Source organism: Cyprinus carpio, chromosome B25 (genome assembly GCF_018340385.1).
Source record: "Cyprinus carpio isolate SPL01 chromosome B25, ASM1834038v1, whole genome shotgun sequence".
In the NCBI taxonomy this organism is placed as follows: Eukaryota; Metazoa; Chordata; class Actinopteri; order Cypriniformes; family Cyprinidae; genus Cyprinus; species Cyprinus carpio.
This window is the reverse complement of record NC_056621.1, coordinates 1697542-1712006: the sequence shown is the minus strand read 5'-3', so window position 1 is coordinate 1712006 and position 14465 is coordinate 1697542. Positions and strand designations below refer to the sequence as shown.

Here is a 14465-nt window from a genome sequence, read left to right as displayed (position 1 = left end):
AAAATAAATTACAAATAATAAAAAAAAATAATAATGTATCTATACATTTATGATATATAGCTTTTTTTATTAAAAAATAATAGCATTTTTAAAAAAGTCAGTGTGTAATGTAAAGTGGTTAAAACAGTAAAAATTTACACAAAAAATAAACCAGAGGTGCTTAATTTATATACGATTTTTGATACATGCACTTTAATGTAACTGATGTTTATATATTGTTTTTGACCATGATGTTTTGTGGCAGTTTATGTGTGTATATATGTATATAACAATAACCACAATAAACAAATTAAATATAACCACAGTAGATTTACGGATTTATTATTTACTTTCTAACAATAAACATGAAAATATACGACCCGTTACAAACAGTTTCATGTACCTTTATTAATAATATACAACAGCAAGATTTTGAAAATATGCGCAATAATCTCTTTTTCATTTGCCGACTAGCTTATAGTCTTGTAGTTTATTATAGCGTGCGGGTTGTGTGAAAGTTGTGAGTCCTAGATGTTGGCAGCACACGGGTTGTGGCCTGTGATAGTTGAAGTTCACATTTGTGCGTGCTGTTTTGGCCAAATTAAAAAGGTTTGCCGCGTTTGCTTACTCACACACTCTCTCTCTCTCTCTGTTAAAAAATCAACAACTAACCCTCCCCCCTTCAACTGCCTTTTCCTAACCAAAAAACCCCCCCCCCCCCCCTGCGTTTGCGAACTCACCCCCACCTCACACTCTCTCCTTCTCTCTGTTGGGTGGAGTTTCTCTCTCTCTCTCTCTGCTCTGTATCTCTCTATGTCTCTCTCTCACCTAGCCTCCTATAGTCTCTCGCGCTGCTCTCTGGCTGCTCTCTCTGCACCCTCTCTCTCTTCTCTGTCTGGCTCCTCTCCTCTCTCTCTGTGTGTCGTCTCGCTCTCTCTCTCTCTCTCTCTCGTCTATATCTTCCTCCCTCACCCCACCCAACTCTCTCTCCTCTCTCTCTCTTCGGGCTACTCTACTCCCCTCTCTCTCTCTCTCTCCAGGCCTTGATGGTCCCGGCCCTCAGAATCAGAAAAGTGTGGATAGCTTCAGTTGTTCCTGCACATCATCCTGTTCACCAAGACGGAAGCCTTGAGAACTGAACAGCGATGCAAAGATGACAAATACAGTAAGATGACAGAAATAACACACTTCAGCAGATCTACAGTCATCCAAAACAATGTTATTAAGGTTTACTAAAACCAAAACCAGTTTTGTTACTTGAAATTAGATAAATATCAACTGAAAAAAAAAAAAATTTACTTGATTAACTTGATGTTCTAAAATAACTAAAACAGACATAAGATATTTCCCAAACTTTATTGTCCCGCTGAAATTTCTTGTTTTTATTTAAAAAATTCAATAATATGATCACGGTTCTCTGATGTATAAACTAAAATTTTACCACAATTTTAACACAGTGTTAAAAACAAAACATGGTTACGTCACTGTAATGTAGCTTATTGACTTTATGAAACTAAAACATGAAAAAATACAATGTTTATTTACTGAATAAATTAAGTAAATATTAATTTGTCAATGTATTCATCAAAATGTCTTAATTTATTAAAATATTTATATTTATAAACGAAAAAAAAAAATTGCTAAAACTTTAGCTAACATTAAAATGGAAAATATAAAAAATGTAATGCAATTTTTTTTAACTAATAAAAATTACAGAAAACAACAAAATTACAAAAACTTAAACTGATATTATAATAAAAACAGAAAATATAAAAATTAAAATAATAATAAATACAAAAACACAACAAAATTGCTAAAACTTTGACATTAAAATGAAAACTGAAAATATAAAAAATAAATAAATGCAAAATATTAAAAAAATACTAAACTATAAATTTAAACGTTAAAACGTGAAATATAAAAATAGAAACCGTTGGATCACACAGCAAATGAATCTCCAACAATAAAAATAATACAATTTTCTCCCCAAAAATCCGTGAGTGATCTGACATCATACAGAGTTTCTGTTATCGCTCTGTTAATGGTATTAATCATGAGGTCATTGTTTGATTTCCAGGATGTTTGTGTTAAACAGGCTTTAATTTCATCTTCCTCCTCGTCTAGTTTGGGTCACGTGTGACTGGTTTATATGAATGATCTCAAATGTTTGTATTTGTGTCTGTCTGTCAGACTCGAGCATCAGCCGGAGGAGTCCACGCACTCCACTGTCAGACCTGCAGGGAACAAACACGCTCCGTGAGAACATGAGCAGGTACAAACCCTCAAACATTTCATATTTCAGTCATCTAACCACATGTTCACTGAGCTCTGATGTCAGCTAATGCTCACATGACATGCAGCCATACAAACAAAACAGTAGAGTTTAGCTCACAAAATAAGGTAAAGTCATTTTAATGCACAAATGTGTTGAGCATTTAAAAATACACAAGTGTTCAATTATTATTAATAAGAAAGTAATTCATATTTTAACTAATAAATATTATTTTGTTCATTTTTTAAATAATAATTTAAATAATAGCTTTATAAATAACTAAATTGTATTTTTAATTTTACTAATGAATTTTATTATTGCAGGTAAACAAATACAACACCACAATTTGTGTTTTTTTTAAAGCTAAAAATTTCACCACAATTTAAAACAAATTAAAACATATTTATTTATTAAAATTATTCATCACTAATTCAATATTAATTGATTATTAAAATTTAATTTAAATTTAAAAATGTATAAAATTAAGTTTTAAAATATCTAAATTGTTTATTAAAAAATACAAAAGTTTAAATGTATTTACTAATAACTTTTTTTAATTATAGCAGAGAAACAATTAAAACACTGAAATGTGTGATTGTGGTATTGTAGACAGAATTGTAGATTTTACCACAATTTAAAAACAAAACATGGTAAAGTCACTGTAATGCACAACTTTAAGTGGCTAATTGATTTTATGTAATTTTTATATAATTATATAATGTTCAATATTCATTAATAATTATAATAATTCAATAGTTTATTAAAAATATTCATTTAAAAGATTTATTTAAAATATACATTTTAAAAATATCTAAATTACTTTTTATATAATAATAATAATAATTATTATTATTATTATAAATGTGCCTCTTTTAGACTTGCACTCTATTCATTTACTAACTGCTTGTTTACTTTAAAAAAAAAGAGCTGCTAAATGACTAAATGTGAATGTATAATTATTTTTTAAATGTAGAAAACAATTATATTCATATAATAAAATATACCATCTTAAGTATTTTTTTTGCTATTTATTTTATTTAAATAAATCAGTATTTATCTGTATGCTTTAATGAATAGCTAGGTTTGCGTCAGGTTGTAGTTCCGGTCAGTTACAGCAGCTGGTCGAAGCGTGAAACACAGAAGCAGGTGTAGTGATGAAAGCTCTGTGTTTGGTGTGTTACTGGTGTAAGTGTATGTGTGTCTCCAGTCCCGTCTGTGTCAGGAGGTGCGAGCGCGTCTCCTCGCTCTCGTCTCATGAGGAGGAGGGCATCTTCGTGAACTCGGGGGATAATAAGCTGCTGCACACTGCATCCAGATCAGAGCATCATGATGTGACCCACAACCCACACCTCACATCTGACTCTGACTCTTATTCACTCTGTCTCAAACTCTCTCTGTTTCTGCAGGAGAAGCAAGAACTGCAAGACCAAGCCGCACTGGCCCAGCCTCCCTAAGGTAATGGCATTTCAGTTCAGTGTCTCAGACATAGTTAAGCACAAACTGTGCAAAGAGCTATTCTGTCATTGACTTACATTTTAACCACGGGAATGTGCAAGCCAACATGCTGCGTAATAAATCTCATTAATATTCGCTTGTCAAATGATTAATCACATCAACAAAAAAAGTCGCCTTGTACAGTGGTAATTATACAATTAAAGGTATGGAGTGATATTAATTAAAGGAGACGTACGACACACAGGAGTGGCATCCCAGCCACGGGACACAGTCAAACTTTTCTCCGGGCTCCGCATAGACAACGGCTACGGAGGTGTATAAAGACATATAGGATTAGGGTTTTGTATTGCAATCTCAGGTAACTTGCATTGAAAATATGCATAATTTCTTGTTATTATAAATAGTATAGGACAACTACTATGTAAGGTGTAAACGTGTACCAAGGGACACTTTTAGAAATTAAAATTTTCACTCAAATAAAACGCTCTAAAAAAACGAATACTAATGTCAATGAAATTGTGATTGGGTAAGAAAATGTAATACACGTGAATCCAATTTATGCAAAAGATTGTTTTAAAAGGCACCGCTTTTTAAAAACAAGTATGGACTTTTGTGTAAGCATCAATTTTAGAGAAGAAATACAGATTATTTTTTAAAAATGAAGTATAAATTGCTACAATATGTATGCCTTTTACCAAAATTTATTTTTTTGTTATATTTTGAAATGATTACAAAAAGAATTCGTATATATACATTTTATGTGTTAGTAAAAAATTATTTTTGAAATGCAAAAAAATTATAAAACTAACAAATAAAAAATTATATTAAATTTAAAAAAAAAATATACAAATTATTTTAAATATATATATTATTTTGAAAATGAATGCAATAACACTGTATTTGTGTGCTTGAAACCGCCGTGACATGTAATCCCCTTATGAAGTGTATACTAGTTATTTTAAAAATTTATAAACTTTAATATGATTATAAATTAATTATTAGAATGTATATACGTATTTGTAGGATTTATAAAAGAATGGTGCATTACTGATGCAAGGTTTAATGGAGATCCAGCATGGCAGTGTTGTGATGTGAAAGAGGCCTGAATAATGAATGATGTGTAGTCTGCAGCCACCGCTGGATGTGGAAGTCGCTGACGTAATTTCTGAGGGCCTCCTGACGCTCAACACCGACCACAAGAAGAAGAAGCCTCCCAGCATCAGCGCGCACCTGCACAAGAAGAAGAAGCCTCCCAGCATCAGCGCGCAGTGGCGCTTGGTTGTCAACGCCCGTGAGCACAACACACTGCACTGAAGGGAGGGAAAAATACCGCAACTGCTACAATTATTAACATTCAAATCTGTGAAATATAAAAAGATTACATTTTAAAAAAAAACATATTGTGTGAGATGTGTGTGTGTGTCGTAGATATATATATAGAGATATAATATATATATAATATATATATATATGATTGTTAATTATATCGGGTATGTATGTATATATGTATGTATGTATGTATATATGTGTATAGATAAATATATATATATATATATATATGATATATATATATATATATACTAGTATATAAATTAAAAATATATTGTATTCTCACAAATGTCTTCTGTCACAACTTGAGTTTCATAAAAAAAACAATGGTGTAAAAAGGGAATTTTAAAATGTATATATACTATGTGTATATATATATATATATATATATATAGCATATATATATATAGTATATATATATATGCGTATATATAAATGACAAAATATATTGGATTCTACAAAAATGGTTCTTTTCACAATGATTCTTTATAAAAAAAATAAAAAGCTAACTTAAAAATGGAACTTTTAAAAAATGGTATATAATGTTTTAAATATTTACAGTAATTGTTTAAAAATATATATTTAAAAAAATGTATGTATAAAATATAAAAATATGCACTTTTTTTTAAATGTATAAAATTCATTATGTAAAAACTATATACCTTTTTGAAAATGCAACACAATTATTGTTTAAAAATATTATAGCATTGGACAAAATACATCTTCATTATCAAAATACATATTTTTTTTAATTTCTGAAAATTATGTATTTTGAAACATTTATAAATTAAGACAATATACATTCTTTCGAAAGTAGATGTATATAATAATATTACATTTTACACATTATAAATTGATCTAAAAATATACAACCTTTTTGAAATGTATGCAGTTGTTAAACAATTATATATAAAATGGTTATTTAAAAAGTATTTTTCAAATATACCTAAATATAAGAAATTATTTTAAAAAATGTGCATTATCTTTGAAATGTATACTATATGCGTGTTTAAAAATAAGTATTTAAAAATGTATGAATAATATATATATATTATATTATATACAATATATATATATATATATATATATATATATATAATATTAAATAAAAAAAAAAAGATATTAGTTTAAATATATACAATAATGTTTAAAATTCGTGTACTTTTAAAAATGCAAAAATTACAATTTGAAGTCGAGCTAAATCTGGTCTGTTGTGACGCAGGGTCTCTGAATAAGTGATGGAGACTCTGGACAGTCGGAGCGTACTTTGTGAAATGCTCCGATATAATGCAGGAGAAGGATTTGTAATGAGGTCAGGTTTCGGGTTTGCTGCGACAGGAATGTAGACGCGCGGTTTGAGCGCGTCTTCTTTCTTTCTTCCGTAGCTTTCCTCTGCGTTCAGCGAAGCGGTGCTGGGTGTGAGACAGTTACGCTACACCGGGCCGGAGGGAGACGGTGAGGATCCGCCGCTCCGGATACAAGCGGTCAAATCCAGCTTCCAGGTGAACAAACACTTCTCAACACTACTACATGTTTACATCAAAATAAATTAATGAGCACCCTTTTGATTAATACTAGGACTGTGTAAAGTTATATAAACATATAAAATTAAAACAGACAACACAAAAAATTCTGAAAAATCAATCCAATCCACAGGGCCCCTTTTATTGATCAAAAATCTTGTAGTAATAGTTTAAATTGTGATAAGTTTACTGATTTCAGTTAATTGAGGACATGCTTTTTGATTACTCTTAAAATTTAATTTGTAAAACCATTAAAACAGATCCCGAATTTTTTTTTTCATACCATATTTAATAGGGCCCTAAAATATAAATTTTTGTAAAATTCATTCAGTGAATGGTTGGTCTTCTAATCAGTGTAAATCTTCCCATAAAACAAAACAAAAATAAAAAACTAATTCATACAAAAAAAAATAACTTAAGAATAAGTAAAAATTCATAAAATAAAATAAAAATAAAAAACAAATTCAGAGAAAAAAAAAAAAAATCATAGGAAACACTGTAACACATGAACCACTTTCCTGATTGCTTCTTCAGGATTTTCCCCATCATTATTCCCATCATCTGTTACCTGCGGGACGTCTGCTGTTACCTGACTCCTCACACTCCTCACAGACGGGGATCAGACAGTTCCTGCAGACCGTCGACCTCGAGCCCAACGGACATCAAGTGGGCAGAAGCACGGTAACGTGTACACACACACACACACTCTAACACACACACACACACACACACACACACACACCACTCTCCTCTCACCACCACTCACCAACAGCACACAACACTCTCACACTCACACACACACACCACACACACTCTAAACCACACACACAGACACAACACACACTCCTCTCACCACAGGCACACTCAACCACTCACACTCACATGCACACACACACACCACACACTATCTTATCGCACACTCACACCAAACACACCCACACACACACACTCTCTCTTCGCACACTCACAAACACACTACTCTCTCTCACACACACAACACACACACTCTCCTCTTTTCCCACCCTCACACACACCACCCTCACCCCCCACGCCCACAACCCCACCCCCACACCCACCCCCACCCCCCTCTCTCACCACACAGCAACCCCCACTTCCCTGTCACACAATTGTCAACTCTCTCTCGTACACCCACACTCACACACCACATCACACCCACTCAGCTGCGACACACATACAAACAACACCCCTACCCCCCCTGCCCCACACCACCCCCTCATCTCCACACACCCCACACACACAACAACAACCCCACTGCCCTCACATGCCCTAGCTCGCCGCACACAACACCACCCCCTCTTCTCTCTCCCCCACAACACACCCCACCGCCCCTCTCTCCACCCCACACCACATCACACACTCCCCAACACACACTCAAATGTCACACACCACACACACACACACACCCTCTCACACACACACACACCACACACATCTCCACGGTCACAAACTCTCTCTCACAAACGCTCACACACACACACACACACACACACACACACACACGGCACGCTACACATACACACAATCACTGCACACACACACACACCACACACTTCTCTACACACACACCACATCTCTCTCCACACACACTCACACACCCATGCACGCTCGACACACACACTCTCCGCTCTCACACATGCGCACACACACACACCACACACACACACACACACACCCACACTTCTCTCTCACACACACTCACACACACACACTACACTCTCACACACAACCCCAAATCACACACCCTCACACACTCACACACACACTCACATGCACACACACATGCACACACACAATCACACACCCTCCTAACACAAACACTCACAACCACACAACCACACACTCTCTCTCGCACACTCGTCCACACACCACACACCAACACACCACACACCTCTCTCTAACACACACACACACACACACACACACACTCTTCAGACACACACCCACAACACACACACTCTCTCTCTCTCACACCACTCACACACACACTCACACTGCACGACACACACACACCCACAACCACACACCCTCTCTCAAAACACACACACACCACCACACACACACCCCAACATGCATACACACGCAACAGAGACACCACACTAACACACTTACCAACACACGTCTCACACCACACAACACACACACACACTTACACACACACACACTGCTTACACACACACACTCTGACACACACACTTCTTACACACCACACACACTATTCGTCACAACACACACACACACACACACCCAACACACCCCAACCCGCGATCAAACACACAAACGACAAACACATGCATATCACACACAAAGACACCACTGCTCTGTGTGTGTGTGTCAGGTGTTCCTGCGGGAGCGTCTGCTTAAACACACACACGAGCACCTCCATCATGAGTCTGCTGGGGGTGTGTGTCAGTGTGTTCCTGACGGTGAGCGTACTGGCGGCTAGCGGTCCTGCCAGGAGAAGCTTCATCAGGATCAGAAGGTGTTGAGGAGGACGTTGTGTCGGCAGAGGGAGCTTCAGGAAGCAGCAGGGAGAGGAGACGCTCTGCAGCAGAGACGAAGACGATACACTCATACGGTACAACACTGCCATTTCTGTCTCATCTTACCTGGGATCTTGTCATGACAGTATGGTTTCCACAAACACAGGACGTCATAAATAAAGCAGTCAATTGTTATGTTAAGTACGGCCTGGAGAGGCTTCAGAGAGCACAGTAATCAGTGTTGTGTGTGTTTCTGCTCTCAGCGCTGGTGGAGGGTGTGTGTGACTCGCGCTGACGCAGAGCTCCAGCAGGTGTCTCCGCAGGCGTCTGCAGGAGACCCTTAAAAGAGCTCCAACAGTTCCTGCGGCGGAGGAGAGCGGGGATGAGCGGCGTGATCATTCCGACGAGCTGGAGGGAGAGTCTGCAGACACGACACCTCGGACGCTGGCCTCATACGTCCTCCTGGAGGCGCTCAGGGGACAGAGACGCCGCTTACTGCAGTAGCGCCCAGCCGGCTGCCACGCTACAGGCCGCCTGCAGGGGGCAGCGCGAGCGCCACAGGTCAGTCAACACCTGCACCAATGCCTCGGCCAGGTGCTTTTAGTCAAAGAGATTGCATTGCCTTAAAGGGGCAAATTTGGGTCAGTTCATGCTTTCCCTGGGAACTCAAACCTGTGAACCTCCGAACCTAACCTCAATAACTAACTGCTTTTGATTACTAAACAGGATTAATCTGATAAAATGGACTAATTTAAGATTATTTATGAGAGAGAGAGATGAATTACAGGGTGCAGGATTGAGGTGAAGAGTTATTTTTTTGGATTTGAAATATATTTATTTTTCTTTAAATATATATATATATATATATATATATATATATATATATATATATATATATATATATATATGTATAATGTTGTTTTATGTTTTCTTTTAGATTTTTAGCATAAAAATATTATAATTGTTATATGTTTTTATTCATTTTAATTAAATTGCATGTTATTGTAATGATTTATAATAAGGATGTAAATTAATCAATTATGATAAACATATTTATGAGCTATTAGTCATTTCTTAATAAATATGTAGATTATATATGTAAAAAATATTTTATTCAATTTCTTTTTAAAAAATAGTAATAGATTTTTTTAGCATAGAGATAATGTTATACTTTATTTATTAAAATATTTTATTTAATGTCCTTTAAAAAAAATAGTATTAGATAGTATATTTAATAAAAAAATCTAATATCAAAATATTATTTTAGTTTTATTTATCTATTTTTACCCCACTTGATTAATGAGCTATTATTCAGTGTTATATCAGAAAAGTAAGTTATCTGAAAAGAGTAATGTATACATGTAGATGTCACTCCTCGGTCTTCGATGAAGAGTTTTTCTTAAAAATATTAGATTTAAATTACTTTTTAAAATAGCATTTTATATTTAAGTATTAAAAATATAATCAATAAAATAAATGAATAAATAAAAAATTAAAGAAAGAAAGAAAAATATTAACATCTGGCTTATGTCATTATTGCATGACAGCGTCATAAATGTATTGTTGTTTTTTCCCAAGGGGCTTACTGTGATTCTTTTTTCGAGAGAGAGCAGCGACGTGGAGAGAAAAGCCTCTGTGAAAACACTGTGAGCAAAAGTTTACACACCCAACAAAACCCAACCGAAGAGAAAGGAGAAACTCAGCCGGCCGAAGCTCCCAGAAGCGTAGACGACAGCACGCTGAAGAGCCGCTCCAAACGTGAAAGCAGGAGACAGCGGGAGCTCCAGCAAGCCACCTTCAGTTTAGAGCTGCTCAAAGTGCGCTCCGCCTCAGTGGACGACGCGCTTCCCGCTCAGATCCCGCTCTGCACACATCTTCCCTCGGAGAGCCAAGACAGCTGCGAGCTCCTCGGCGAGCCCGAGCCGATGGAGGAGAACCAGAGCCGTCTGTCCCCCGTCAAACCTCACTTCTACATCGCAGACGAGGACAGCAGCCCGGTCGAGCAGGAGTCCGCTGTGCAGAAGGAGATCCCTGTAGACCAGAGCAGCCTGGAAGCTCTGCAGACACCCGAGACGATGGACGCGGAGGAGGTTCACAGAGAAAACCCTCCACAGAGCGAATGGATTGTCCTGAGCCTCAGACCACCACGTCTTCTTCTTCCAAACCCCTTCCAAAAACCCTCCGCTGGACTGAGGGACTCGGATCGTGAGTGGCTTCAGAGCCCAAGAACAGGGACGGGAGAATTACAGAAGAGTTTGGTGTCCAGAGCATCAGTATGATAGGAGGGAAGGCCTTCTCGCCCAAACGCGAGCCGACGACCTTCTCAAAGTGAGTTCGACGTTCAAGCATCAGGGACGCAACGATCACGTTTTCAAGATTTTTTTACAATATGAGATTATACAGGTGTCCTTTTATTAGGCTATTGCTGCACGTTTTCAAGCTTTATTGTGATTAATAATATAGTAAATATTATTGAGAAAAGACTTGGAGGGAAATATGCAGCATTGCTGGGTGATTTTGCTCATTCGGACTCGACACGGTTCACATTTGTTTGCACTTGTTTTGACATCTAATGCAATGACTTTGAGACATTTTAAGGTGTTTTTGGTTGTGATCATGTGGGTCGATCCGGTCTGCTTTGTGTTTTTAGGTCTGATAAAGACCTGGTGAATCAGGAACGATCACTGGCCATCCAGAGAGAGGCAGGATTCAGATCCGTTAAAAACAGAGAGGTGAGGAACTTTATTTATTCACAATTAATTTATTTTAAATCTGCAGAAGCATTTCTTTTTTTCTTTTCAATTTTGAAATGCTTTCTTTTAAAATGTATATACCAGCCTTTGTATTATTTAAAAAAAGTTTTTAGTATAAAACAGTATTTTTAATACTTTAATCACTATAATTAATATTGTTATTATAGTTATACTTTAATTACTATACTATAATTTAATTTTTTTACATGTTTATTTATTTTTATTCATAACAAATGTTATCTGTATTACTGTATACCTAAATATTATATATTATTTAAAAATAGTTTTTAATGTAAAAACACCATTTGTCTAATACTTTAATTACTATAATTATTATAGTTGTAATAGTTATACTTAATTACTGTACTGTAATTTTTATTTGTTACAATTGTATTAATAATTAATTAAATATATTACTAAATGCCTATTATATATATTATTTCAAACAGTTTAATACTTTAATTGCTATAATTAGCATAGTTGTTAGTTATACTTTTATTACTGTACTATAATTTTATTTTTGTATTTTATATTTGTTATATATAATATACATTATCTGTATTATTGTATATTTAAATATTATATAATACTTTACTAATTAGCATAGTTATAATAGTTATACTGTAATAACTATATTACTTGAATTACTATACAATGATTTTATTTTCATTTATATTCCATTTTTTATTTTATATTTGCTACTTTATATTTTTTATTTGTAATATGTTATGTATCGAAAGAGCAGAAGAGGATCCATACGACAATGTCGTCAGGGTACCTGTTGAAAATGGATTCGCTCAGGAAGTCATCTCCAAACCGACAGAGTTCAGATGGCTTCAGTCCTTTCTAGCGGCTGTCAAACAAAAACTCACTGTTTTATGGGCTGCATCAATAATAAAGAAAACTGATTTGTTCAGAGTGTCAGCTGCCATGTTAAAAAATGTTTGTGTTGAAAAGAAGCAAATTAGACCATATTGTAATGTAATATTTTCAATTTTATGTATTCTTAATTAACATATCATTTTAAAATGTAATCATTTTTAATTTATTTATTTTTTACAATAAAATGTATGAATTACAATAATTTTCTTAATTAGTTTAATATTTATGAAAATTACAATAAAATCATAATAATTGGTTTTATTTTATAGTCATAGAATTGGTCCAAAGCATCACGGAAATTATTTATGTAATGTTACGGTACATTTATTTGAAGTAATAATAAATAAATCAATTTAAAAAAAAATTTTTTTTACAATTTTTTCAATAAAATTGTATTGGTTTACAATATATCTTATTGTTTAATATTTTAATAACTACAATAAAAATCATTATAATTTTTATTATTTTATAGAATTGGTCAAAAGCAGTGCGGCCTATGAAAACTCAAGTGAAAAGAGATTTTTTTTGTTTATATAAACTTAGGTAACACTTTATTTTAAGGTGTTCTTGTTACACATGCTACATGTACTTACTATTATAATAACAATAAACAATGCATAATTACATGCAAGTAACCCTAAAACAAACCCTAATCCTGATCATATAGTAAGTACATGGGTCATTCCACGAAATCCGTGCCTCTTCCACTTGGAAGTATAATCCATATTTTTAAATATCCATGAAATGAAGACACCTTAAAATGACAAGAAATTGTATTGTGCCATCTTCAGGCTATGTAGGTTAACTTATTTTATTTTTCTACCTAAAAAAAAATCTATTTTTTATATCGTGCAGCCATATTCTATTTGCTTTCATTATGTTCCATGTCTTTTTGTAAATGATTCATTAGTGCATGAAAAATGTGTCCCTGCAGCACAAAAGCAGTCTTAAGTCTCTGGGGTATATTTGTAGCAATAGACAACAATACACTGTATGGGTCAAAATTATACATTTTTCTTTTATGCCAAAAATCATTAGGATATTAAGTAAAGATCATGTTCCATGAAGATATTTTGTACACAAATATATCAAAACTTAATTTTTGATTAGTAATATGCATTGCTAAGAACTTCATTTGAAGAACTTTAAAGATGATTTTCTCAATATTTAGATTTTTTTGCATCCTCAGATTCCAGATTTTCAAATAGTTGTATCTCAGACAAATATTGTCCTCCTAATCTTATGGTTTTGTGGTCCTCATTTATCATTTATTCCGCTGTATAAATCTCAATTTCAAAAAATTGACACTTATGACTGGTTTTGTGCTCCAGTGTCTCACATAATCTTTTAATCCATTTTTAGGGTCAGAGGCAAAATGCGGTTCTGGAGTAAGAGCAAACATGGCGATAAAAAGATGTCCACCAGGGAGCACTCCACAGATTCAGAGCTCAACGACCGGAGGAACGGTGTGTGACGTTTCTCTCATTTTTAACTCATCTCCATATGAGTCCTGTCCAGTGTTGCCAACTTAGCATTTTGTTGCTAAATTTAGCAACTTTTTTCTTCCAAAAGCACCTAGCAACAAATTTTGCTATTTTTAAAAATTTATTTGAACTTTTTTAGCAACTTTTGACTCAAGTGACTCGAATGAAAAAAGGCACACATTTACCATTTAAATTATACAAAAATATCCTAGCAGCTAAAACACATCGTGTGAATATTTAGTTGCTGGTTACCATCGTTTAATAATAAAATAATAAAAAATTATTAA

General features: G+C 34.4%; 1 protein-coding gene and 1 long non-coding RNA gene across 2 annotated transcripts in view; both read left to right on the top strand.

Annotated features, from left to right (window-relative positions):
• myo9ab (myosin IXAb) overlaps positions 1 to 14465 on the top strand; it is a 709890-nt gene that overhangs the window by 679829 nt on the left and 15596 nt on the right.
• LOC109070752 lies at positions 1107 to 3534 on the top strand. The gene is made up of 3 exons (XR_002014434.2): positions 1107 to 1144; positions 2170 to 2251; positions 3474 to 3534. It is a non-coding gene; the product is annotated as an uncharacterized LOC109070752 (long non-coding RNA).